The 25,420-nt window shown below is 40.8% G+C and overlaps 1 protein-coding gene and 1 long non-coding RNA gene across 16 annotated transcripts in view; one reads left to right on the forward strand and one right to left on the reverse strand.

Annotated features, from left to right (window-relative positions):
• Positions 1-3,453: 3,453 nt before the first annotated feature.
• LOC111924313 (uncharacterized) lies at positions 3,454-6,807 on the reverse strand. The gene is made up of 3 exons (XR_002861597.2): positions 6,395-6,807; positions 6,222-6,303; positions 3,454-5,112 (listed from the first exon to the last, which is right to left on the reverse strand). It is a non-coding gene; the product is annotated as an uncharacterized LOC111924313 (long non-coding RNA).
• A 24-nt stretch (positions 6,808-6,831) lies between these two features.
• The window catches only part of HYCC1 (hyccin PI4KA lipid kinase complex subunit 1), a 42,947-nt gene continuing 24,358 nt past the window's right edge, over positions 6,832-25,420 (forward strand). For 2 of the 15 annotated variants that reach the window (XM_086854112.1, XM_086854184.1), the window contains exons 1-2: positions 6,857-7,001; positions 10,352-10,402. The gene's annotated coding sequence lies outside the window, so the exon portion shown is untranslated. Of the gene's footprint in view, positions 7,198-7,759; positions 8,437-10,351; positions 10,602-24,826; positions 25,042-25,420 lie in introns of those variants that run through there. The other 13 variants (XM_086854129.1, XM_086854142.1, XM_086854153.1 and 10 more) reach the window with 13 other exon arrangements.

Consider the following 25,420-nt stretch of genomic DNA (forward strand, 5'->3'; position numbering starts at 1 on the left):
CAAGAAGGATAAGACTTCATTATCTGAAGCTGTAATTGGACAATTAACCCAAATATGCAGATGGGCCAAAACTTATAACAGTGTGAGACCTCATGATCAGTTGTCCAATTTGTGACCATTTTGGGTCCATCTTGGATGTAGCCCTAGCCAGACTCTTGTACTGCCCAAGGTGTATACTTTAAGGCCTTTCAATAAACACCTACTTTATTCTTAATTCTGTCTAGCCTCTGTTCTAAGTCAGCCTTCTCAAGGCATCAATAGCACTGTAATTTAATTTCACTTTAGTCTTAAAACATTCAGTCTCTAACTCACTGCTGTGAGAGAATAAGCATCACAGATAAAAGCCCAGAAGCTTGGAAAAGTAATCATAAAGAGACATCACTCAGTTCTCTGTATCTGTTTTAGAGCAGGGTCAAATATGCCCAAACTCTTCTTAAAAACCCGATTTGGTGGTAATTTCACATTTTTCTCCAGGGATCTGCAGCTGCAGTGCTATCAGTACAGTTAGAGCAGGTGTGTAAGAAATATGGAGACAACTTTTTACCAAGGCCTGTGGCAATAGGGCAAAGCATAATGGTTTACAGTAAAAGAGAGTGATTGAGACTAAATATAAGGAACAAATTTATTATAAAGAGGGTGGTTAAGCACTGGAACTGATTGCCCAGAGAGGTGGTGGACATCCCATCCCTGGAAACATTCAGGTTCAGGTTGGATGGGACTCTGAGCAACCTAATCTAATTGCAGATGTCCCTGCTCGTTGCAGGGGTGTTGGACAAGATGACCTTTAAAGGTCCCTTCCAATCCAAACTGCTCTGTGAGTCTATGATTTCCTAATGCCATCCTTCTGTCTCCCTTGCAGCTTAGCTTGCAGTTTGTCGTCCTATCTGCTTTAAAATAAACATTAATCTCTCTCAGGATTATGAAATTTACTAATGTAATTGAACACTTAACTTTTTCCAGGGGAACTGCTTGAAATGTGAGTCTCTAAGTGCTGGTTCTTGTACACTGGAAGAACTGAGAGTAGGATGTGGCCACAGCAATGAAGGTCAGACCAAAAAAATGCTTCTGTGCAGACACACTGACACTGCTTTTCAGGGCTGCTTCCACAGTTCTGCGTCGAGCCAACCACAGTACATGTCCTGAGGGCTTCCTAACACTGGCTGTGTGTCAGGGTGTCCAGGCTGCTTCTCTGGATTAGCGAAGGACACATGAACTTTGTAGGCTTTGCTCTAGCACCCTGACTTTGGGGCTAATGGGTTTACATCAGAAGAGAGAGCTTCCTATATAAAAATGTGTGCATTTCCAGCTCTCGGGATTCAGAGGCAAAGCTGAACAGCGTGACCCAAGAGTAAGCAGTGAAATGTCAGCTGGTAACCCTGAGTACAACCCTCCGTGAGCTCAGCACGCTGCGGGGGAGGAAGTGGTGAGCGCAGCCGGGCAGCCTCGCACACACCCAGCATCGCCCCGGCTGCCGAGCGGCTGCGCTGCCCCAGGGGGACACGGCTGGGCTCCATCACTTGGAAACATCCCATGACTCTAAGTTTCTCACGAAAACTGCAGCTCCTGGGCTGGCCAGGGTGTCTGACGGCCCCTTGTAAACCGAGCTGCTGATTTTCCGTAGTCCAGCAGCAAGGCAATAAATGCAGGCATTCAGAATACTACCAACGTGCCCAGGCACACAGGGGCGGGAGAGGAATTTTCTGTAGGAGTAACAATTAGCAAGCATCTGAAGAACCATGAAAACTTTAAAATCCTTGAATTGCTTCGCAACATTTTTCCTCACGTCTCTCACAGCATCCTCACCAGCCCTCCCTGTTCCTCCTTGTGAACACAGCGAGGAGCAGCCCCCAGCCAGGCACTATAAACAGTTGTGATTAGGGAGAGGAAACCCAGCTCAGCCGTGATAATTAAGATAGCTGTGATACTTTAATTGAGCTGCTAATACCAAGGCAGAGGTGTTGCATAGAAGGCCTGTGGGTAGCAGCTTTTCTTTCAGTCCTTTGCTGAGCAGGAAGGACTGTAGTGCTGAGTGCGTGGGGAGCGTGCCCCAGGACTCACAGGAGATGCTCGGCTGTAGTGGATCCTTATCTCTGCCTTCTAGCTTCCCCCTCCCAAATACAGCTTCTCCTGCCGTCAGTTCTGTCATGATGCTGTATGTTTGTGCTTCTCAGAACAGCAATCTCCACGTTGTTCCTCTCTTCCCCTCCCTTACCTTGAGGGCTCATTTCTAAGCTTTTGTACAACGCAGGTTTTGATGCAATGCTTGTGTCTTTCCACTCAATTAGTCTTGTGAGCTGCTGTGTTTACAAACCTACATACATGCTTTTAACCTGTTTTTTTAAGTGTTAGGAAGAAAAACTAATGGATGTTCTAGCTCATGTGTAGTGAGGACAGTTTATATGTTATTTATGTGTATGATGATTTGGTTGCTATATTTTTAAATATTGCCTTATGTTAGTGGTGTAGTAAGAAAAAGCCTTTTCTATTATCAAATCCTTATACTATTTTCCCCTTAAAGTTTAGAAATTAAAGAAATCAGAATCTATTATCCTGTATTTTCAGGTACTGTAAGCATCATCCCTTAGTGCAAAATATTGACGTGGAACATAATGTTTAGATAGCTGGCCTTCAACAGCAAGTCAGACACAGTTTTAAAGTTCACTTGCATGAGTTTAAACTTACAGAAAGCCTTTGCATAGTATAATAAATTAACTCTTTTATTTTTAATTCTACTGTAGTGGTTTCATAATAAATATTTCTTCACAATATTAACAAATCAAGCCACAGTTGTGCCTGTGTGTAAGCTTTGTCATGAAAAGTGAAGTAAAGGAGAACTCCAGGTTGTCAGGAGAACTCTCAGCTAGTAAGAAGTGTAAGATAAAAGCTATCTTTATTTAGGATACATAAAACTTGCCACAAATTATAAGTAAAGGACACTTCTCTGTAGTTCTATGCTAATGTATTATTTTTATTTTTAATCTGAAGTTCCAGTTTGTTATTTAAAAAATCGACCAACAAAATGCTTATAGAACCCTTCCTTCTTGAACAGTTTCCTTTAAAATATTTTGTGATAATATGAGAAATCTGAGACTGAAATATTCAGCGTTTCAGAGTCAAGCAGATGTTAGCTAGTGATTTTCCACTTTCTGGAAAGATCTGGTAAAGAGCTTTCTGCTAGAGCAATTTTCTGTCAAAACATGGATTTGATAAAATGTAACATTTTGTAGGAAGATATTGATTTCTTTTATGTTTTCAAGAGAAAGCTATAGAAATACTTTATTTATGGCTGAAACAAGAATATAAAGAAGAAAACCATAAGTCAAAACTGAACATCTGACACAAAATATCATAGTCAGTTGTTTCAGAGGTCCTAAAATAAAAATTGCAGAATTTGTGGTTTTTTTACAGAAAGTGCTGTCATCTTATTTCTATTAGAAAGGAAATTTCAGAAGATTTGTTTTTTCTTCCTAGGTCAGCATGTTTTTCTTACTTTTTTTCCCTTTTTTGCATGCTTTGGTTACTGAAATTGTTTTCATGAAGAATGCCAGACCAGGAGTCTCCAGAGCCTGCTGCATTTTATACAAAGCTCTTGGACCTCAGCTGATTTGAAGGATTCGATGCTTCCTTGAAGACCCAATTAGGGGAATTAATCAAAGGCTCTGTAGGAGCTCAATGTGAGTTCTGGGCACCTTTGAAAATCCTAGCTGAATTTCTAATCAAGAGTACTGGCTGCCCTTAATTCTGCAGCGATTGTTGCTCCATCCTAATCAAAACAGAAGGGCTGCTCCACAATGGTGCTCCTGTCCATGGAGCAGCGTGTGCAGCAGTTCCTGTGGTCACAGCCAGCCTGGCCTAGGCTGGCACTGGGACAGAGGACCAAGAAATTGTCCCTTCTGGAATGCTGTCTCTCTCCCTAAACATGCCCTTCTTGGTGTCTCATAGGCTACAGATTTTCTGTGAGATCAGACTGGAAATAACTGCTATTTTTTTCCAGATGCATTATCTTTTAAAAACAGTCTCTGTGTTGAATTGAGCTTTAAGAACACGGTCATATGACAGAGATTAAGGTTGTTAAGTATTTATTTATCAAGGATTTCTATTTTTAAAGAAGCTTACAACTCCATTATATATCTAAATATAAGAACTTGTAATGAATAGGCAGAGATTGAAAATTACGAAGCAGGCAGAAGCTCTAGTTTCCAAATTATATTTCTGAGAAATGAGAATGCTTTATGAAATCTGAAGAGATCTTCTTCCTGGAAATACTTTTTGTGAAACAGCACTGAGCAGTCTTGACTGCTGTGAAAGTGGAACAAAAGTTCTGATTCTTCATGGCCCTCCTCTGAGAGGGCAGTTTGAAATGGATTGCTAATGGCAAAAAAACTCTGCCCCAAACATAAGACTACACTGCAGTAAGTGATGTGTCCATCTCTGCACAAAAATCTAAACACATTAAAACCAAAATTTATTGCGGTTTTTTTTTGTGCATCTAGAATATTTAAGGCTAATGTGCTAAGAATGCCTGAAACACTAAAAGAATTTAGGAGTTAAAAACATAAAACCTGTGGAAGTAATATAAGCTGAACTATTTTCTTTTGCTAATGTGACCTGACATTGAAGGACAGTTATCTATCTGCTGCATGAGAATAATTTGCCTGCCTTTTGTTCACAGACGATTCATTACTTTGATAATCATTAGAGTTGTAACATATTAATAACAGTAAAATTAATAACTAATGATAGCATGATCCCAGTACCTCTGTTTGCAATTATCAGGGTCACTTAGTATGTCACATGCCACATCAGTAGCCAGCCTCCCTCCTGACACTGGGTTTGACCATGCAGGCTAATAAACTCCTCTGCACTGCTGTGTCTTTCCTTGCATTGCTTGTTCTTTGGTCCTCTCAGAACTGCAGAACTGAGCAGTAAACCAGCTCAGGGGATAGCATCATGTTTAAAAATACTTGGGTTTTTCTACTTGCTTCTCTTCAGACTGAATTGACTTGGCCTTTTTTGTAGCTGTTGGGTCACAAGAACCAGGAGGGTCTCAGGAATAGTTGCAGGCAGCAGGTGGGAAAGACACTGTGATGGAAGCTGTATATGCCTGAAATGCTGTTGGCAGAAATAGTGATGGGAAGGCAGAGAAAGTTAGTCAGGTAAAGAGCTTTAAAAAAAACAAAATCCCCAAACTGTTAAGTATTCTGGCTATGATACAGACATATATTCTTTCAAAGGTAAAAGTTTATTATCTCCCTTTAAAAGTTCCATTTGGTTGTTCCTACAATTATGGCATTTAAGTGTCTCTCTTCATTTTAGTGAAATAATAAAGCTTATGTAAACCTTTGTTGGAATTAATATCTATCTTTTCAGGAAAACAGACCTATTTTACCCAGTGTCATAGAAACTGATGACAGCATGAATTTAGACCATAACACAGTGGGAGTATTCTAAAGACAAATGGCTTAGTAAGACATTCATATTCTAAAAGCAATTTTTATGTATTATGGTTCATATTCTAAAAGGTCCTTGAAAATAACACATATTTTATTGCCAACAAATTAGTGTACTATATACCTACGGAAACGAATGGTACAATAGCACAAGTCTATAAAACAGCTCAGACAGAATGATACTGACGTCCATATGCAGGATGGCCAAGAAAGAAGAAGCACATTGAACCTGGTATTTTCTCAGGTTCAAGGCTCCAGAGAAGTCAATAAACTTGTGTGTGAACACATTACCTACCTGTACAGAGTAATTAAGGAAATGAACATGTGCAAGGAGTAAAAGACCATGGCTTTTAAATGAGTAATCTTATGGGACAGCACTTTTTGACAGTGTTGGTGGTGTTAATTCAGGCTGTCATTATATGATATTTGACACAGACCTAATCGCTGCCATAACAAAGCCTCCTTGCCTTGATTTCACCACACAGCAATTAGATTACTGATTAACTTTATTTTTTATTAATTCAGAGTAATTAGATTACTGATTAACTTCATTTTTATTAATTCAAAGGATTACCACAAGTGCGTGCATCTGAGGAACAAAACTTATATCCTAAAAGCACACTTACAAAGAAACTCTGGTGGTAACAAAAAAATGTGAAAATAAAAAGTAGCTATTTGTGGCACACGCGGTTTTATTTCAAGATTGTTCTTCAGAGCAGTTCAAGGATGGCAGTAGGAAAAAAAAAATATAGGGGAAAAAATAGTACTTGCATTTGAAAAGGCCTTGGATTGCTGCGGAATGAGACTTGGCCACAATTGCTTCACTTGGGGAAGGCTGATAAGAATCCAGTATCTAGTGATTAAGACACACATGATGAAAATTAATTCCGTGTCGTTCCCGTCAGGGTGCCTGTAAGCATCTCCCGTGGAGCTGTCAGACGTACCTTTGTCGGGCTGGGGCCCTGTCAGACCCGACTGCCTCCCCCCGCTCTTGCCGCCAGCTTTATTCTTCTTTCCAAGTGACAACCGGGGGGAATGTGTGATTTGGGACAGCGGTAGAACACACGCGGCTCTGGTGCTGCTCTCTCCAACCCGTCCCAAGCGCCGCCGCCCGTTTTGTTCGTGTGCCCGCTGCCACACGCGCTCGCAGGGCAGTTTTCGCAGGGAGCATCTCCCCGCGGGGCACGACCCTGCCCAGCGCTCCGGACTCCGCCCGAGCTTCCCCCAGGACCACGCACTCGGCCCGGCCGCGGCACAGAGCCCATGACTCGTCCGGCTTCCCCGCGGGGCTCCCTCACAGCACACCCGCCGCTCCCGGCCGGCCCCGCCGCCGCCCGCCCTCGGAGCGGGCCGGCCCCGCCCACCGGGGCGCGGGGCGCGCGCACGGCCCGCTCTGCCGCGCTATTGGCTGGCGTGACCGCGCTGCGCGCTCCGGTTGGCTGCGGCCGCCGCCAGGCAGCGGCGGGGCCGGGCGGTGTCCGCCCGCCGCTGCCGCTCCCGGCGGGAGGGCGAGTTTGAGTCGCGGCCGCGGCGGAGCCGCCGGGTGGGAGGGTGAGTTCGATTCCCGGCCGGTCCCACGGGGACAACTTTTTCCCGCGCGGGGCTGGCGCATCCCGACGGGGTGGCCGCGGCCGTCGGGCAACTCGCGGCCGACTGAGCGGAGCCCCCCCAGGCTGCGGGTCCCGCGCCCCACCCCGGGGCAGCCGGCGGCGCGCGGCTGGAGCGGCCGGCACTCGCCGAGGCTGCGGTGGGTGAAGGGCGCGGGGAGGGAGGCCGGGACGGGGGCGGCGGAGTTGCCGGGGTCAGGGCCGGTGCCCGGGCGCGATGGAGGGGCAGGGCGGCTCCCTGCCCCCGATGCGGGGCTGTGAGGCGGCACCGGGCACCGGCTGCAGCTTCCCCCACTTCTCGCGGGTCCCTCCGGCATCCCGGCCGCGTCTGGCCGCCCGCTCGCCGCGCACCGCCCGCGCCCGGTCCGGCTGCGGCAGGGCACGGGGGGCAAAGGGCGGCATCGCCGGGGCGTCTGGGGGCCGGCGGGGCAGCGGCGCCTTGTGCCGCCGGGAGAAGGCGACCGGGGCTGCGGGAGAGACAAAGGAGCCGCTCCCGCGGTGTCCCCGGAGCAGGGCAGGCAGCGCCGTGCCTCTCGGCGGGCTTCTCGGCTCTGCTGCAGACCTTGGTGGGAGATGTGGGGCAGAGCTGGGCGGCGGGCTGTGAGACGCCTTCATGGCAAGCCGTGCTGCGGGTACGCTCGGCGGTGTCGCTGGCGCGGGGAGTTGCGTGCCCGCCGCGGGGATGCGGGAGGCGGCAGCAACAGTTAGAGCCGGCTCGGAGCGGGCTGCGGGGCTGGTGCCCCCGCGGGTTAACGCGGCGCACTTAAACCGGAGTGACCTGCCGTGTGCTTTATGTATGTGACGATGGAAGCGGAGATAGTGCCCCTGGACTTGTCTTGTCCCATGTAATCCCGACAGCCATCACGTTTGTTTCCCGTCCAATTGAATTCTAGCTCGCTGCCGAAAAAGCTCCCCAGCCTTAGGTTCACAGGGGGAAGATTTGTGTGTTTGAAGATCGTGAAGTCCTACTAGTATCCACCTTTCAGAAGTTTTAGCGCCTGTAGAAGAGCAAAATATGAAAGTTGCTGTTACGTGATTGATGTTAGGGTCGTTAGCTGCAAATTCAGATTTAGTGACTTCTTTTTTTAAGGCAAGCTGAGCAAATCGCGCTGCAGAGAGGCAAACAGCAGTGTTCTGGAGTAAAGCTTAGAGTGACATTGATGACTGCACTTCATGGCATCTAAAAGGCTTTTCTGCAGTTTTTCCCTCCAGTAATGGACTTACATGCTACAGTGGCTTTTCAGAAGTTTGTGCTTTCCACAATATCATAGAAAAGTTGGGGTTAGAAGGGACCTTAAAGATCATATAGTTTCACACCCCCAATGGCATCTTGCTTTTGTTCTCTCCACCTTTCAACAAGTTCTTTTATGTTACAAAAAGTAAGTAATGTTGTGTAATGTGGTCAAATTTAATTTGCAATCTGTTGTAGTTTCATCAGTGAAGTAGTTTTGGTAAAAGTAATATACTTTGAAGTTGAATTTTAGATCCCTCTGGCAGTGTTTTTGGATGTATTTTTTCCTTGAGAGTAGGAAAAAAATACTAAACCTTTAATTTTGAAATACAAAACCCGTCTGCTTCTCTTCTGTGATAATCTCTTTGTGAGGCAAGGCACTTCTAATAGGCCTTTAATCAGAAGGATGATAATTTGGAGGAAGTTCGTACTACTTGGGATGATTTATTGACTGTAACAATTCACTTCCTTGCAACAGTGAGCTGTTTTAAAGGGACATTGTAAATTTAATCAGAAAGCTTCTTCCAAGGAAAAAGGCTGTTTGGGCAGAATCGCATTGAAATTGTGCTGTAGTCTCCTGAATGGGTGGGTTTGCTTTCACTTGAGAGAGTCCATGGGAGACATGTTCCCAGGAATAGCTGAGTAGTTAAGTCACTTGGATTCTGATTTTATGTGTGTGAGATATTGTAAGGCTGGGCACTACAAGTGGTGTGTGTCATCGGTGTTTTACTTAGCACAGTGTGGCTGGCTCTAAGCTGGGAGACGAGCATTTGCTCCAATTTGCATTTGCTGATGCATGTGACTGAGTCAAGCCTGTTAGTAAATCACTGAGTTAAGGTCTCATTCATAGTACTCTAAAACCCCAATATCTTGAACCTTCCTCATGTTCATGTCAGGAAACTGATTTTCATTAAAGCCTACCTTAGGGTACATATTAGGTTGTCTTCTTAACCTGGCACTGGCTTGAATGCATGCAACGTGAAGATTGCCTTATTAATTCTGGAGGTTTAAATTATTAGTTATAAAATGTTGGCTAATGTCTGGTTATTTTAATTAGAAAACAAATGGTCTGATGTGACATTGTGTTTTTTTCAGGTTGTATGGAGAATGCGTAGTTTGTAAAATGATTTCTTAGAGAAAAGTCACAGTTCCTAGGCTTCCCTTTGGGACTAAGAGCTTGTGGAATATTTGAGGCTTTCAGATGAAACTTTCATGAGGCATAAATGTTTATGTTGATGAGAATATTAAAATGTAGTAGCTCTTGGGCTCTTAACAAAGATCACCTGTGCACTCAGCAAACATAGAAAGCCTCCATCGGGAAGAGCTTAGATTTAAATCCGTTAGGTGAATTGCCAGGTCAGGTTTCATTCCCAGCCCTTCCCTTTGGCAAATGCGCTCTCTGCATAACCTGGCACGCTTCCTCTCTCACAACTGCAAGATTAGGTACAAAGCTTATCCTCAGGTCTCCCTTAGGACGGTGGGGGTAGTTTCCTTAGCAGAAGTGGAAGTTACACCTGTGAATCATTGCACTCGTGTGTATTACATCCAGTGTTACCAAGCTGTCAGTCTACCAAGAGCAAGGTGCATGAAATTTAAACCGGAGCTCTGAGCTTGCTATATAGGAAATGAGAAGCCTGTCAGTGTGACCTTCCCTGCCTGCATACTCTGTTTTCTTTGAAGAGAACCAGAGTCCAAATCTCATACACTTCATAAAAACTGAAGACTGCCCATCTGTAATTATCTTCTGAGGTTAAATACTTTGATTGGAGTGACTCTGTCTAATCTCTGAGACTTCCATGGGATTATGGAAATACAGCATGCTCAAAACCTGCAGTTTATATGCAGTGTCTTTCAGTGTGTTGGTTTGTACTCGGTAGGATGTGCTTGAAAGAGTTAGTTGATTTACTGGAATCTTGTTGTTTCCCAGCTTAGGAGAATTACATCTTTTGTTTTATTAATGCTGTTCTGTTTAATTATGCAAGTATATATATAAAAAAGACAACTTAAATTAGAATATTGGGCATGAGGTCTTTTCTTTACATCTGTGTTTTCTTTCTGTTCAGGAAAAATAGCCCTTTTGGCATTTGCTGTCCTCAGTTGCTAGAATTGAAATGGTGATGTATGAAATGCACATATGGAAATAGAGAATGTGTTGGAATTAAAGCTTTTTTTTGTTAGCATCAGTTATTTAGAAACTTAAATTGGATTAGTTTATTTGAAATTCTTCATGAGATAATCTTGGAAGGCAGCAACAAGGTGTCAGGATAAGGACAGAAATCTGTGTCAGTGTTGTTGAAGACAAGGAGTACTAAAGTATGAAAATGTTTTTAATGTGTAGCAACTGCATATTGCTGCTAGGCTGTGTTTAAAGTTCTGCATTCATGCCATTAAAATGTTTATTCCTACAATGGCCAGACTTTCCTCTACTCTGTAATGTGTAAGTGTATGCACACACTTTTTAGATTAAATACTTTCACATGAATTTGAGATTTTCTCTATAAACAACAGACACTTGAATTATTTAAAGTTACTTTAAAACATTTACAATATAAAAAGTTTTGCACAAGGCTGACAGGTGAAATGCTTCTGCATTTGTTCTTTCTGTAAATCAGGCTCCTGTCAGAATTTGTATTGGAACTTTTCTAGCACGTAAACTCAAATACTCTTGGATTAGATACAAAAAAAAGGCCAACAATCCAGAACACCAAAACCAACATCTGAAAAATCTAACAACTGTAATAGTTTTTGGTTTATAGCATTTCTAAATTAGTTCTGGATATGAAGTATTTTCTTGTCCATGTGGTGAAACTGTTTTGAAGCCTTTGCCCTAATCAGGACCATGTTCAAGAGGAGCAGAATAAAAATAGAATCTTGGCTGAGTCTGTGAGGGCAACTGTTATTTATGGCAATTTCTTTAGTCACAGCCCCACATGAACTTACATGCTTTGCTAACAACTGGAAAGACAGTGAATGAAAGCAGGATAACTTACAGCCAAGTGAGTCCTGAAATTGTCTGAATGTGACCCCGTTTTATCTTGTAATGCCAGAAAGGGGAGGATGTTGGGGTACGTGTTAGTGTGATGAATTAAAGGTTCTGTTTATAAGGCTTCAACGTAAGTTCTAAATGGTGTACAAATGTAAAAACAGATGGGTTCAATAAACAGTTATTAGTAGCATTATTTAGTAGAACTGGAATCAATAAAGGACATAGTCTTTGGACAGATATTTAATTATCATCATTTAATTATCCCTTGTATATGGAGAATGCCATGGAAAGTGTGGGTGTGCATGAAACGTTCTGTAATTTATAAATGACCAGCAGTGCTGAAGAATCATCTGGTTGTTGCGACAAAGACTTGGGAATGGGTTATCGCTTCAAAACAGATGTATGTTTTTGTTTTTCCATCTCTTACCTCTGATGATATGAAATGCTGTATAGCAACTGAAGCATAGTGAAGAAATTTAGGTGAAAGTAATACTAGTAAAACATGCCTTTTGCTGATGCAAAAGTTGCTAAGTATCTGTATTCCATCCTGATTGGCACAAGAGCTCTCATTCAAAACTTTGTGACAAAAAATATTTATATTTGGGGCACTTTTGATAGCTATTGAAGACAGCTTTCTTAGGCTATCCTATCTCTTACTTTTACATTTTGCTACTTTCCTCTATTTGGAAGCTAACCTTTATTTAAAAATAGCATAGCATGCTCTGAAGCTGCACTGGGTACTAATTAGCACACTTCGGTGTTTCAAGCCATGCTGTCTCCTAAGGTTTCCTGCTGTTTGCGCTGGATAAATATTTATGCTTCAGCAAGGCATTAATTTCAACCTGATGAATGGTGCATACAACTTTGATATTTTGCTAATACTAAACACCATGATTCACTACTTTTACTATGTTTTATTGCAGTTCTTTTTTTTAGGAAGGGGGGAAAAAAATCCCGTTACACTTGAAATATGTGGTAGGGAATTATATCTAATACTCAACAATTAAGCTGTCTAGTAGTCTGAGTATTGTACAGGAGCTAGTGCTGGATAATGTAAGGTCTCCGTGAGTATCTGGTTAATGGACAAGGCTGTACTAAATCATTATGATTTGTTTTCAAGCAGTTGAATTCTATTCTCATAAGTAAAAGCAATTGTTTTCTATTCTTAATTCTTTTCAGTCCTTTAAAACTATTAAAGGAGATGACTGGAATCTGTGTAAAAGTGTTAAGTTGACCTAGTAAATTTTAAAAAATTGCATTTGACAAGTTTTTAACACTAGCCACCTTCTCTGTCATTTAGAATACTGTGAATATTTTCAGTGTACTGTGTAAGACACATCAGGTATGCTACAGTCACATCTCTACCTGAGGAAGTAGACTAAAGGATCTTCAGGAACAAAAATTAATTCCGCGCCCCCCCCCCCCCCCCAGTAAATACTCCTTTGAAGTATTTGCTGGCTGAAGGAAATTCTGTTTCTTCCAGATTTGAGATAGGTAGACTGCAGCATCATGTATTTGGCATTTGGCTGAAGAAGGGGAGAAAAGTGTGATCAAAGTGAGGGAAGGAGCAATGTTGGGGTACTTTAGCTCTTGGTACTTTGTGCTAAAACAACAATTTTATGTTCCTTACAGTCAATTTAGACTCTATTTGCCAGTGAAATGCTGAGTATAATCCTATGGTTTGTGTTTAATAGCACATCTGGTTAAACCAATTACTGTATACTCAGTTAAAAGAATATTTCTTGCTGAATTCCTTTAGGCTGTGCCAAAATACCTGCCTGTTTAATGTCACATGTTGCAGATGTGTTACTGTCTTGACTCAGTTACAGCTTTTAGGCTCAATAAGCTGCAGTCTTTCCACTCACATCTCTTACGTTCCTAATTATACTGACTCCGTATGTCAGGTGTAGAAAGACTTAATAGGCTCCTGCATTTTTTTCCCTGCTTTGAACTAAATTCCCAGTGCAGCAGCCAGAGGAGCAGCTGAGAGGCGTTTGACAGTAATTCTGCACATCTGCTTACATGGTGCATCTGTAGCTTTGTGAGTGCTGGTATAATATTTACGAATTTCTGCCTGTCTTAAGAGAATGTGATTTATATTTAATTGTAAAGCTGAGGAAAAAGCTTTTGAGTTTGTTTACCCCCCCACCTGTTTTTTCAGCAGCATTATCTGTCAGTACTGTAAATGAGGAGTATTTTCGCAACAGCCTTGTTGTGATGAGACACTTCACGCAATCAAATTTGTTCTGTTACTCAGTGAAACACAATAAAGGAAACATCTGTTTTGCTTAGTCTGTAATGATACAACTTGAAGTAACAGGATTCTGTTGTCTCAGCTGGAATTGGTTGAAGTTTTGTTGAATTTTCAGTAATGTGTTCAAATATAGCAGAACTATTCTTCCATCATTTCTGCATCATGCTGGGGATTGGCTGAGTAAATTTGCAATCTCTGCTACTTTTAATTCTTTTGCTGCTTTACTTTAGTTTGGTATATGTATTTTCAGTATTATTCTCTTTGTTGGTAGGCTAAAATTTAAGAATATCTGAAGCATATGCCTTTGAATTGGTTACCAAGGGGGGTTTTTACTAGAATGGAGTGGTTATTTGTGCAGTGATATTTTCTCCCAGACTGTTACTGGCTGTAACTGCACAGGGGAAGATGATAATGATTTTCCACCCAAAACAACATAATCAGAGAAGATCTCTAAACTGTGCCATTCCCTTCCATACATAATGCACATATTTATTCATTCCTTAAGGAAGTAATGGAAATCTTTGGGTCACTCCTATTTTATTCATAAGTGGCTTAGAGGTTTTGTCCTGTTTTGGTAAAGAAATGGATGCTAGCTCATCTGTGCTCACAAAGTCACTCGAATCTTGTGACACAGTGGCAGGGACTGCCTTAACCATTTACAGCTGCTTCTTGGTGTGGTACAATACAAGAATAAACTCAGTAGATGGAGTAGGATGTGGGTGCATTCAATGTCGAGGGAAGAAGGAGCACCTAGATGAAGGTCCTGCTTTTACAGTAAATAGAGGAACTGACAAAACTGAGAATAGGAAGTTAACTGAGTGATGAAACAGGAACCAAGTGATGCCACACCCTTCAAGAAGTTCCTTAAATGTGTCTGTTGATGTTAAATGATAGTTGCATGGTCTTTTTGTTTTGTTCAATTAACCCCCATGCCTCCAATGTCATATTGTTTCAAAAGTGGCCATTCACATGATTATATTCTCTTCATCCAATGTGCTGGAGGTTGCTTTGCTCTTGGTTCACTGTGACACTTCTTTCATATGCTTATGACAGTTTTTACAAGCAGAACATGTTGTGTCCAAGGGTTGTTAGGCTGTATTGATGTCCTTCAGCTCTGGTTCATCCAGTCCACTGCACCCCAAATACATGTGCAATCAGTGACCAATTTTCATGTATTGTCACTACTCTGTCTGCCATTCAAGTGACTTCTCAGTTGCTGCTTGTAAGCACAGTACATGAAATCAAGTTCCCAAGTTCACAGACTTGAGATTATTGTAGAAATAAATTTCAACCACTTTGTAGTTAGGCTACAGAAATATTTGCCTGGCTCTAGATCATCAAATCTGTAGTCTAGGCCAGTACTCTGAATTGATGACTGATTATAGAAGCACTGCTCACTTCTTCTAGAACTACTAGGCATGTAGGATACATGAGAATGCTCTTAAAAATCAGGCCTGTCTTGAGAAGAAGACATTGTGTGATTTCATAAGAATGCAAATAAAAGAAACAGGAAAAGAAAAATGAATGTATGCTCTTTTTAATTAAGACTAGCAAATCAATTTTTAATCTTAAACTGTTTTCTGCTATTTCTATGAATTCAATAGAAACTTTCTGTTGTGACTTTGGAATAATGGTAGATTGCTTGGTAATATCAATTACCCTGGAAATCTGAACTCAAATAAACAGTCCTTCCAGAACCTGTATAATTTGAATTTTATGCGCTTTCTATGTCTTGGAGTAATTAATATTCTGACCTTTAAATGCTTTCATGAAATGGGAGCTTTTTATTTTAAAAGCTTTTTCATCTAACATGAATTCAATCTTAATTAATACATCTCTTAACGTAAGACAATTATAATCCTTTTCTGCTTTGACACTATTATGCTTTTGGGATTTGACTTTTTTTTAAAATTATAATGCAGAGCAAGACATACAGGGTGTAGTAAATTCTCTTGAGACTTTGAGTTGCATATGTTTTGTCTGTACTAAAGCATTTATGTGTGACTGAGCATTTAATGTATTGGATGTATCTTCTGAATGAGACAGAAGCGTGGGTCCTGCCCTTAAAAGTTTTAGTTGAGAAGCCATGCTTTTCTGCAGCTTGTAAAGTATGTAAAAACCCACAAAATTGTTCTTAGTTGCTCTGAAATGTTTTTCAAATGGATGTGTCTAGTCTTGTGAGTGTATGTAGATGGGCTGTTGTGGAGGTGGGGGAAAGTGAAGGGATGAGGAAGAATAAGAGAACTGTCATGAATAGATAAAGCATGTTTCTCCTGTAGCTGTTTAACACAGCTAAATACATGCATTGCATGCATATATTGTTGGATAATTTTAATTCTGTAATTTAACAGGGAGCAGTTATTGACCACTAAAACCAAGGCCTAAGGTTATTTGCAGTATTGATGCACCCCTCTTCTGGAAAACATACCATTGTATAGGGTTTGTTGTTTTTTTTCCCTATGAAAATGAGCTACTGAAACACCTGTCAGTAGACTATCATAAACCTCTTTTTACTATAAAATCTGGTGTGTATTCCTGATAGCAAGGTTCCTGCTTTTCTTTCATGATCTTTGAGGAAATGGTGGAATGGTATAGTGGAGATAATACTTTGCAGTTAGAAAGCTATCAAGAATGGTAAGGTTGCTGCATTAGTAGGGTTAGGGTGATAGGATGGATCAGAGCACTTACTTAAAATAAAGGCTCTTGAATCCAAATTAAACCTTTCCATTGCAGTAGTATTTGATCTTGTCTGATATTATGCTCTACAGTAGATCTTCCCTGGGTAGGCCAGTGTGGTGACACAGCTGATCCAGGGAAGCCAGTGGAAGCCCTGGGGAGAGTTCTCTTTTCTTTGTGAAGGGCTGGGTGTCCTGGAATGTGTTTGGCCTGAAAGAGGGGTCTGTGCTTTGCCAGATAAGGCTGTCCTGGCATAGGATTGGTGTTCCCCAATGTAATGTTCCCAATGAAACCTTCCAAACCTCAACTACTTGCTCAGTCTCCCTTTCCCCAGCCCAAAGGGATAGAGAGGAGAATTGGGGGCACAAAATCTAAAGATTACAGGCTGAGATAAGAACAATTTACTGGAAACAGGAATGGAATAAGAAAGGAAACAGTAACAGCTGCACTATCAATAACAAAGTGTACAAAATAGGCAAAACAATGCACACAGGATAGTTCACCATGCAGAACTGGCTACCCCGAGTGCTCCCCCTGGAAATGTTGAGGTGGTATAGAATGGCATCTGGATCCTGGCTATGCTCTTCCTAGCTACTGCAAAAATTTACCCTGTCTGGGCCTGAACTTGACATAAGTCACTTCTGAAGCACCTGTGACTTTTGCAGCCCAGTTCTCAGTTTGTGGAGCTCCTCACACTCATGAAGGCAGAAGGAAGATTCAGTTGAAATGAAGTCCCAAGAGCTGCTACAAAATTCCTTCCTTGTGTGGCTTGTATGGCATCTTCTAACTTTAGTGTCTGGCTTGCAGGTAGACATTGCTGCTTTCCAGATTGAATGAGGTGCAGATACTTAGAGCAGGGTTGGAAACAGCCAGTCTCCTAAAATCTCTCAGCCAGAAGAGTTGGGAAGTTTTGGTCAAGTCTTGCATTCTTAATGTTGCTGCTAAAAAGTAAGTGAAGAGTCTCTCAAACTCCTGTTCTGCTTTGTGAACAGCATCACTTTCCTTCTGATAGGTCACTGCTAAACTAGTTGCCAGATGAATGCTTCCAGACTTGTACTAGCTGAAACTATGTGCTGTAATGGTAGAAGGTGTTAAAATTGTGTCTTTTACAGTCAATGCTCAGAGATGAAGTTCAGCCCCTGCTCAGTTCTCCACATGCTTTTTAGTCATACTCAAGCTATTGTGCAGCATCTGCCTGTGCATGCTTTACACTGAGAGTTTTTCAGCAGCTGAATTGTCCAATACCTTTCTTTTCGTATGACTGAATGTCCTGAACGAACTCTAACATGAGATGACTTGCAATTTTCACTTAGAAGACAAAACTTGGTTTTTAAAATTAGCTCACAGCAAATAGACTTCACAAATAGATTAAGTGAATAACTGCCTGTAAAGATAATCCTGTGGTAAAATTGAAGGTTGAGGAGGCAAGGAACTATGTGTCACAGCATTGCTACCAAAATAACGCCCCATGTTTTTGGAAAGACCATTGCTTGTAATGTAATACTAAAATGAAAGCCGTAACACAATTATTCTCTCTATAGTTTATTACATTTCACTCTTTTAAATTTGCCTTTGTGTTTTGAGAAAGCTTCCCGACTTTGTAGGGATGTAGTGTACTTTGGGCTTAGGGAACTAAGGTGTAAAAGGACAGTGAGTTTATTTGGGGTTCTGAACAGAATATTTCCTGTACGTGGTGAACTTGTGCAGCACCGCTTTCCCTTAGAGTAGTGATAAGAGCACTGTGCCATGTACTGTGGAATTGCCAGTTCACTGATGTTCTCAACACAAGTTGCAGAAGTCTTGATACACAGAAAACAAGACAAGATATTTGAAGCTTTCTAGTTCATTCATTTGGTTAAGCTTGTGGTTGTACTCATTTTAATGTTACTTAATCTAATTTCTTTTTCTGTATGATGCATGTAGTTATTATCTTGATTTTTCTTCGTATGTGTTGAACAGTTAACTATGAATCCAGAAAACATAAGGACTTAAATGAAGACAAAATTTTTCAATTACGTGTGTTTTATTCTAAGATTATGCTTTTTATACATCTGTTCTTTCTTAGTCAATACGATGTAAACAGTAATGTTTGCACGAAGTAAAAGAGGAAGTGAGTATATTTTAGCTGCTTAAAAAACTTCGCTTTGAAAGTAATAAATCTTACCTTATTTTCATATAATGAAACTATTTATGAATTACAGATGATGGAAAAGCTATTTGTGGATGTACTCCAGATGAAATAACTTAAAAGAGTAGGGATTCTGCCTGCCACAGAGCGAGGTGTAAGTGGAGTAAGTTGATTTACAGGCAGTCAGTTTTGACTGACTATGGTTATCAGTATGGCAGATGTACTTAGAGTGTGCACTTGTGCAGTAGGCAACAGGGAAGAAATAATAAAGCAGGATTAAAAAAGGTAGAAAGGAGGAAGAGGACGATGAAAAAATAAAATTCAAGCTGTGGAAGTTATTTCCTCTTACTTCATTTTGGTGCTGTACTGTTAGGGCTGCTTTTGTCCTTCTTAAACAATATAGATCTGATTTACTATGGCTTGTATAAATTGAAGTGAATATAGCAGTGATTGTAGTCTCAGATCTCTGTCCTGCTGACTTGTTTGACTGGCATAGGTCATTTGGTTGTCTTGGGAGCCATTTCCCCTTGGTAGTAAAAGGTGAATACAAGGGTAGTTGAGAACAAATGTGGTTTGTAATTGATTACTAATCTGAAATTGAGCAAATAGATTTGGCAGGAGTCAAAAATGAGAATTAAAAATCTTCAAAAGCCTGTGCTGTTAGGAGTCTTACCTTCATGAGTCTTCTTAGAAAGCTTTCATCATGAATGTTTTGAGTCATGTGTGCCCATGTGATTATTTACCAGCAACGTAAATGGCCTTGTGGTTTCATGAACTCAGCCACAGGTGGTTTGTTGTTTTTTATTTTTTTCCCCCTCTTAACAGAATTGAAAGGTTGTAGAGGAATGAGTTATAGTTGGATACATCAAGCATTTGATACTTTACAGCCCAGAAACCTCCACACAGTATTCTGTGAATACTGAATACTTCGCCCAAGAAACAACTGCATTTAAGACAGTTATTTATAGTTCCTGTATGGTCTAGTTGATATTTGGTTGCTTTCTATAGACAGTTTTTTTCCTTAATTGCTGTCATCAAAACTGAATTGAGATCTGTCATCTGTGGCTGAATATTAATAGAGCTGTTGTTTTTTTTTAAAAATTGTAATGGATATCATTCAGAAGGATTTCTCCATTTGGTGGGCAAATACCTATCATGTTGTCATATTCCAAGTGTAAATTGTTCAAGAAGCATATGTGCACAGGATGGGGAAATCTTTTTGAAATCTCTGTCCTGGGAGAGTCCATTGACTCCTGACTCTTTAAGGCTGATGTTCTACCTTGTGATATAAAGTGAAAACTCTAGATCAGAGCTTCTGTCTAAGGTTGCTTCTGTCACTGACAGAGGGGAGGGGAAAATGGGAAGCAAAACTGAATAATGCCCTAGGCAAGATGAAATTAAAATTGACTGGAGTTTCACTTCCTAAGGTTCAGTAATCTTTACAAACCACTGGAAACAAATGTTCAGAACAGTTACCTTTGTGTGTTCACTGTGATATTGGGCAGAAGACTGCAGAGTGACTATAGTGAACCAGACGAGTTTCTGAAACCTTATTGTCTAGCAGTGGCTGTTAATTGAAGCCAGGAAAGGAACTGAGAGAAAACTGGGAGGTGTGCTGGGGGAGGAACCTTTGACTCCAGCTTTCTGAACTAGAAATGCTTATCTATTTAGTGGTTCTGGGTAGATTTTTCCATGCATATGTCCAGGTGGGGTTTTCTTCTGTGCATTTATGTAAAGTTCATTATCCAGACCTCAGTGCATACTTCCTTCCTACATTGTTTTTGGTAATTCCTCTTTGTTTTGAGCCTGTCACCTAAAACTTGTTATTTCTCCTGTTAGAAGATGCAGAATAACCATCTCTCATTTCAGGACTTCGCTTGAGCCTATGCCAGTGATGCTTGGTGCACCATAACTGTCTTGTTTTAAGCTGAAGATGGCAATTGTCAGAGAATATTTGATACCAAGTCTTTGAGCACTGTTTGCAGGTGTATATTTGAATAGGGCATGTGACCGTTTCAGCACAATGGGGTGTTTGTTTCTTTGAGGAAGTTTGAAAAATATCAAGAAGTCAGACCTGACCTTTGTGGTTTCTGAAACCTGTCAGAGTGGCTTTTGGAGTCCACAGTAGCATCTGTTTCTTTTCTCAAGAGACTTCAAGTGTTTTGCTGCCTGTTATTGCATCTACAAGTATCTGAACAGAACATCTCGATCATATTCAAAATAGTATAGAAAATGAACAGATCACTGTATCACTAAAATGAGTTGTGCATTAACATCAGGAAAATACATTCTCTTCTTTGGCAATTGAATCAAAACACCTGCCAGAGCGCTCCTTCCTGTTCTGTGGTTTACCAAGGATTGTGTCTTTGTCTCTGAAACGAGAGAGGAAAAAGGGTTCAGCAATGTGATTTTGAGTGATTTTAAGTGTAGATTGTAGTCCTTTAAATGAACTTGATGAATCAAGTAGAGCTGACTGGTTTTTAGTATTTCTTCTACCACTTCAGAAGGGAAGAAAAGTTGAGTCATAATTGGCCCATTCCTACTTCTGTGTGCAAACGACTATAGAACAGAGGATGAACATTTACTAGGGGCTTGGTCTCTTATAGGTCTGATGTATCCTAGTGGAATGCTCACCAGTTTACTTTGTTCCTATTCTGGGGTGAGTTGACAGATTTGGCTGATGGTTCATAAATAGCTTCACTTTCTGCTCCATGTTTCCCTTAAGCTAGCTTTCTTTTTTTTTTTTTTTTAGCAAGTAATACAGACTTCCAAGCAGATACTTTACAGATTAAGTAGAGACACAGTATATGCTTACTCTCCTCTTCCAGCAATTCCCAGAGGATGAGACTTGAGCAGTTTTTGGCTCCTGGTTTGGTTTTTTCCAGCTCTGTGACTTTCCCTAGCAAATATCTAATACTGTGATCTCAGAAGGTCAGTTCTGCAGAACTCAAGTGTTCATTCTTTATCCAAGTCCAGCCTCCTTGTACTTAATCCAGATTTCATTGACACACATGCGTTCTGTGGGTGAATTCTGCAAATGCTAATTTGCAGATAGTTGTAAAGAGCAAGAAAGCCACCCATTATGAGAATTTATTTTTAAAGAAAAACCTGTGGATGTGTTGTCTGTGTTTTCATTCAAAGACATAATTTGATACTATTATATTAAAGTCTTGTGTGACAGGTATGAAAATCCAAAGCCATTTGAGTAGGTGGATGCATTAGTAAGTTTGCCAGAGAATATGTCTTAATTTGTCTTGGCTGGCCTTCCACCAACTCAGTTCCTAGTAACTTTTTCTCCCTCCTCTATTAAAAACAGGAAGTTCAGTAAGTTCCTGATGCAGTTGTGCTGTAAAGGGTGAGGGGGGGCAAAAATTACCTTTTTAGGGCCTTTGTAGAGCTCTCTTCTAAATGCGACTTGCTTTCGTTAGATAAATTTCCTTGGTATTTTATTCAAGTTGTACTACTCATCTTGAAATAAAACAAAAATTGGTATCTCCAAAGGAAGGAGACTTACACTATTGGAATAGAACAAGACCAATTAACAGCTGTCAGAGGCTGCTTAGGACTTGGGAACTTGTTAATTATTATTTATTATAAATCCTATCTTTGGCTGCTAATCCAAGTTGAGAGTCTTGTGGAAACTATTCCGAAGTGCTTTTAACTCACAAGGCACAAGAGTACAGCTTATATTAGCCATCTAAATATAGACAATTAGCTATGTGTTAGCTAGACTGCATAAGCTATGCCTGCTTTCATGTGGCAAATATGAAGATAAGACCTGCAATGCAAGAGTATCACCTTAAGTGATACTTCATGTGTGAGATAAACTAAGAATACATGTATGTGTCTAATAAAAATTCAACTGTGCTGAACTACCTGGCTGTTACTGAGCTCCATCACAAGTAGTTTTGTGGTATTTAAATAATTGAGACTTCTCTTTCCTTTGACAATCTTCATCAGGATATGCAAATGAACAAGGAGCAAGGGGACATTTGAAGCTGCTCTTCACGTTTAATCAAAGTATTGTTTGATTTGTGGTGACAAAAGTTGTTTTTAAAGAAATTCTCAAATTCCACTCATTTGGAATCTTTTCAGGGTCTTAGTAGGAAGAGACCAAGAAAAAAAATATTAATTTAAAGAGAATTACATGCTGATGTACCTTAAACCTGTACTTTTTTGGGAAAAATGCTGTGTGGTGTTTGCTGTTTTATTTGAATTTCCATTGCAATTTTGGTATTTATAAAGTACATTCTTAATGCAATTTTAATTTTTTTTCTCTTTTTTTTTATCTTCAGAGTAGCAGGTATTTATTTTATCCGCATTATGTTGCTTTAATTCTGTAGTGACTGGGACATCTCGTACTTACAGTGGCCTATATCTTGCAGTTATATCCTCTGAAACAAAGCTGTAATTAAGGCATGCTTTTTTAATCCTCTGGGTCTTTTTTTTTCTGTAAGAGGTTAACAGATGCTATAAATTAAGCCTTATTTTGGTGCACTTAATGGGTGTTAAAAATCCCATTCTACAGTTACTCTCTTGAAACTTGTGGGCTTCAGCAAAAAATAGTGTTGTTAACTGAAACTTGTTAATCCTTCTTTTGGAACAGTCTTGGGTTTTCCAACTCTGTCCAAATATTGTGCCAGTCGAACTTGATCTGTTATTTAACTAGGACAAAATGAGGCAATCCTCAATAAAGCAGTAGGTTGTCTGCCTGTCTAAATAGATCCCACACAGCTGATACATGGAATTAAAGCTCTTTTTTCCTTCTGGGGGACATCAATTAAACACAAAATCCATGTCTTCATGGAAAATAATTGCAAAGTTAAGAGTTCTTATTTGTGATACTCAAATGTGTATTGCTGTGTTTTAATATATGAACTTTTTAAAGCATGAAGGTAAAATAAGGACAGTTTATCTCCTGTAAGTTTCTACTGCCTTAACTCTCAATGGAATGCCTCTGCTACTTTAAAAAGAAATATAAAAGATGTGATTAGCAAAAACTTTGTCCTATTTCTTTTTTTATAGATGTAATTTCAAAAGTTCATGCTTCTGCAAAAAAAAAAAAAAAATTAGTCATCTTTAAATACTTAGTTATAAAATGAATCATAAAAACTTTAAGTATTATTCCAATGGATAATGCCATCCAAGGATTCTCTTACTGTTTTTACTGGTCAAATGAAACCTCTGTTCTCTGGGAACCTTTAATCTGAAAATAATGCTTGATGGATCATTAGAGAAAGGTGAAAAAAAAATCTCTTGGATAAATGTGGTATCAACTATGGACTTGGTATACGCAGGACTCCTCTTGCCTCTTTTAAATAATGTGATTTTTGCTTTGAGCAATCAGTATTAGGACAGGTATTTGTGCTATTAATGGGTCTTAGTAGGGAATGGTTACTGTTGTCAGATGTGCTGAAGCATGAGACGCTGCAAAAGCCTTTGTCCACTGTCCAGGAATGAAGGTAGGGCTAGTAGGTTGTGGGATTCTGTAGGAATTGGGAAAGTGGTTGCTTCAATAATGGTAGTAGGACTAATCTTTGTGTTTGTTAGCACATGATATTACCCTTAAAAGGCTCACTTGACAGCGGGGTCTCACGCACAGCCTGTTGCTCTGTATTTTCATTGTTACACCTTCAGTGACTGTCAGTGCTGATCAGAAAGACTTGGCTTTTAGTTAAATTAATATTCTTCATGGTAATCCTTCCCATTTCTTTGTTATTACTGGATGACAGAACGGATGAGGTTTAAATGGATCTTTGGTGATCATTAAGTCCAACCTCTTTTGCTCAAACTAGTGAAAATTAGAAGAGGTGTCTTGCTGCTCAAGATCTTATCAAACTGGGTTTTCAGTGTCTCCATGGATGGAGACTCCTCAGCCACTCTGGCACTTGAGGCAATTTTTTTATGTGTTCTGAGATTCAGGGTTCCTGGGGGCTGCTCTTGCTCGTTACGACAGAAGCAAAGGTGACAGTGAGTACCTTGGCCTTTTCTGTATCTTCTCTCAGCAGATCCCCTGCTAATTCAGTCATGGAGCCTTAGTTTTCCTGTTGCTGCTATTTTTGCAAAAGCCAATGAACCACTCTAGAATATTCTTGATCCTCCTCCTTGCTTTGATCCTTCTTTACTGGGATCCTGTGATCTGCTTTGTCATGGTCATTGCAGCTGTGTCTGCCCTGACCCTGACCTCATGGGCCAGCTTTCCCATGTTTGTAATGAGGATGTTTAGCAGAGGGCCTGCCTTTGGCTCCTCAGTGCCATGTTTCAGGAAGTGATAATCAGAGCACTCCAAAAATGACCTGAGTTGCTTGTTCCCTCTTCTGTGTCCCCTCCAAGAGATAGGAGGGTAGTTCATGTTCTGTGTGAGGACCAGGTGCCTGTTCGTGCAAGACCTCCCCTGCTGTATATGAAGAGGGCTTCCTGTTTTGTCTCGCTCAGGTGGTGAGCAGCAAACACCTGCCATAGTGTCACACATGTTGTTCTGCCCTCTCACCTGTGACCCATAAGCTCCCAGCTGTCTCATTGTCCACAGCAGGGCTGAGCTCCAGGTGTCCCACATAAAGCTCTCCCGAATAAAGGGCAGCTTTTGTCCCTCACAGACCTTGAAGAGCCCATATTCCAGCCATGGCAGTGGTCTGGTCTCCAAAAATTAAATGCTTACGCTTCCTTGGCCCTTCCCTGCTGTCCTTTCATCCTCCAAAGACAGTGTTTTGTAAGCTTTGTGCTGACTTGGGTGTCTTTCTAGGGTCGTGAGAGGGCTTTACCACAGCTGGTTCCCCATGGTTTCACCAATCCTGGTCTATTATTTAATGATCATGCATGTGAGGGGGTGGGGGCATAGAAGTCTCTAGTTGCCTTATGTTATTATTGTGTATTAAAATGATTCTGAAAATGAAATTGCTGGACAGCCTGTTGAATTTTATTCCTTTTGCCATTCACATCTGGATAGTAATTTCCTCACAACCTTGTTTGTGCTGTGTTGAAATATCTTGGTCACTACTTAAAGCCTTATTTAAGTCTGGGCTTTCCTCACTCCCCTTGCTTTGGTTATAGTGAACTTTTGCTATTACCATATCTGGTTCTTCTCCCTT

This window comes from Cyanistes caeruleus, chromosome 1 (assembly GCF_971803275.1).
Source record: "Cyanistes caeruleus chromosome 1, bCyaCae1.hap1.1, whole genome shotgun sequence".
NCBI classification, from domain to species: Eukaryota; Metazoa; Chordata; class Aves; order Passeriformes; family Paridae; genus Cyanistes; species Cyanistes caeruleus.